This window comes from Egretta garzetta, unplaced genomic scaffold (assembly GCF_000687185.1).
Source record: "Egretta garzetta isolate BGI_Z169 unplaced genomic scaffold, ASM68718v1 scaffold617, whole genome shotgun sequence".
Lineage (NCBI taxonomy): Eukaryota > Metazoa > Chordata > Aves > Pelecaniformes > Ardeidae > Egretta > Egretta garzetta.
In genome coordinates, this window is record NW_009260188.1 from 531,463 (window position 1) to 534,191 (window position 2,729).

General features: G+C 42.4%; 1 long non-coding RNA gene across 1 annotated transcript; it reads right to left on the minus strand.

The window, feature by feature from the left end:
* Nucleotides 1–1,006: 1,006 nt before the first annotated feature.
* On the minus strand, nt 1,007–2,685 carry LOC118452631. Its single transcript, XR_004842428.1, has 3 exons — nt 2,430–2,685; nt 1,746–1,811; nt 1,007–1,164 (listed from the first exon to the last, which is right to left on the minus strand). It is a non-coding gene; the product is annotated as an uncharacterized LOC118452631 (long non-coding RNA).
* Nucleotides 2,686–2,729: the final 44 nt, after the last annotated feature.

Here is a 2,729-nt window from a genome sequence, read left to right on the forward strand (position 1 = left end):
GCCTCCAAGTGTGCTGTGAATGATAAACACTGGGCATTTCTCTAGTGGCTACACTCTCATCAGGACAGTTTAGGACCGCCTGGATTCTCTCACTGTGTCTCTCTCAAACATCTGAACAGGTTCTGCAGATTGTATTTAGTGTTTTTAACTGAAGCCCAATCCCAGCACATCCATTATTTCACATGTTCAATCTCAAAAGAGAAAAATTTCTCTGGCAGCTGTGATTTTATTGACCAGTCTCATATTGCTCATAACAGATTAACAACTCTTCTGCACAGTGGAATTTTATTCTACAAGTGAGCAGGATTTAGTCTTACTTACTGGACTTGTCATTTCTAGAGATCATCATCATCAGGCACGTAAATGGATTTGCCATTTATAAGCATGTTCGCCAATTTAAAAAAAAAAAAAAAGAGGAATGGAAAGTTAATAATTTTCATTTATATTTCATCAGATTATTGCTATAAGTAGTGGCTTCCATCAAAACAGCCTTGACTAATTCCCAACCAATAAATTATCAACAACTGTATTTCTCTGCTTATCATCCCAAATTGTAGTCTTCTTGTCAGTGTCTTCACAAGTGTTACTGACTGTGACCCCAGAAATAATTTTAAAATCAATGACTTCCTGGTAGTCCTGGGTTCCCTGTCACACTCCAGGTGAGAATACACTGTAACTCTAGGATTGCTTTCTATGCCAGTCCAAAATACTTTATTTTCTCTATTAGCATCAATATCCAAAAAACACTTTCATACAACTATGCCCACACTTAACACTAACAACTATCTCAGTACATTCCTGTATGGCAAAAAACTTTAGCTCCATTTTTGTCAAGTATTACCACTTCGGATCTGGAATTAAAGTATGCGTTACTCATAGCTAAACAGTTACTATGTTAAAAGTTTAAAAAAAATGAGTTAAAAAAATTCTTATCTTAAATCACAAGATAAGGCTCAAGATTACAGTTTTATGACTGTAGTCATATGATAGGAATCAACATCCACTTAATCCACTGAAAACTCACACCAGGCTGGCTGGCTCAGAATCTCACAAATGGAAGAATGATACTCCTGAAATGCCTTCTTTCGTCATTGGTGTCAAATCCTGAAGCCCAACACTACAAGAAACCCAAGTGGTGGATGGAGGGGAAAAGCTGATGACAAGCTGCGGAGAGAGAAATCATTTGCATGTAGATGCTAGCCAACAAGCTTATTAACTTTTGTCAAGACTGACTCTTTTTTTTATTTATTTTTAAAAAGTGACATTCATAAGACATGTTAGGTTTGGTACAAGAAGCGTTTACATTAAAAAGTATTTACATAACAGGAAAAGAGAGAGAACATATATCACAGCAGTGGTCCAATTGTTTAATGGTATCAGCCATCTGAAGTTTAGCCTGACAAAATACTTCATACAGAAATGAGCATCACATAAATGGGGTTCTTCTAATTATTAAAGTTCTATGTTGGAATAACAACAGAAACAGAATCAGGTATTAGAAAACTGCCATATAAACATAATTAAATCTCCCTGTGTCACTGTTGTCACACATTATAAAATAGTCTGATTATACATTTTAATGCTCTTTCACTCTCTGCAAGACTTCATCTTGTGTTCATGACAAACAGTGCTCATCTTCTTTTGTTCTTTTCAGGCTTTTTTTTAAATTCCCTGCTTTTTTTCTTCACTGAAATACTTCACTCTTCACAGAATACAGGAATCATTACTTCCCAGTCTCTCCTTACCACGAGACTCTTCACAGCAGTATCCACGTACTTCACAACTGAAGCCCACCTTCCAGTCAGTGGCAGCTGAGTTGGAACATAAAACAGTCGAGACATCAAAGGGTCAGCAATATCCAGAAATCTACAACTCTGGAAAGCTTGAAGCCTTCTACCCATCATGAGCTCCTTCCTACACCCCATCTGTACTGTCACACACTCTTCGGTTCTTCATTCAAGTTTTCCTAGATCTCTTACCCAAATCCAAATCCCCTCCAAAAACCTACATATCCCATTTTCCCCCAATCTCATCACCTAACCAAACTACCTCCCTGTCAAGCAAGACTTTAATCCACTCTCTTTTCCTCCTGCCATCTATTTCCTGGGTGCCTGCCACTACTGTTCTGCCTCCTCATTTTGACTCATATAAACCCAAACTGTTTCCCTCACAGCTCACCAGCCACCAGGCTGCGTCTAAGCAGTGGGCCAGCTTTAGTCCTGTTGTCATTCAGGTCCCACCAATGCTACACCCACTTACAAGTGGCACACCCTGACCTTCCTCCCCTGGCTCCTTGTCCTCTCTCCCACAGCTGCTTCCTGCACTTCAGGGCTCTCTCGTCTCCACTACCAAAGCCACCTTCCTCCTCCAGGCTGCCTGCACCCAGCAAGCACGAGAGAAAGCATCTTCTCCCATTTCCAGTGGCTGACCTGCCTCACCGCTGAAGGGAATAGGTCACACCTAGGCTCGGCCTGTCTTTTGATGCCTAGCAAGTTCCCAAGCGTGCAGAAATAAGGCTTAAGTGGCCAGAAGAACAAGAAGGGCTCCTGAGGTGCGAGATGTGGCACAGCTCCCCTGAGAGGGACGCTCGCCCCCTCACCTCGGGGCCACGGGTATTGCAGGGGCAGCCTCGGCCTTGGCCGCGTACACACGCCTCCAGAGACGCCTGCCGCAGTCCTGCCCAGCCAGCTGCGCCCGCGCTCCAAGCCCATCAGCTGGGAGACGTCCCA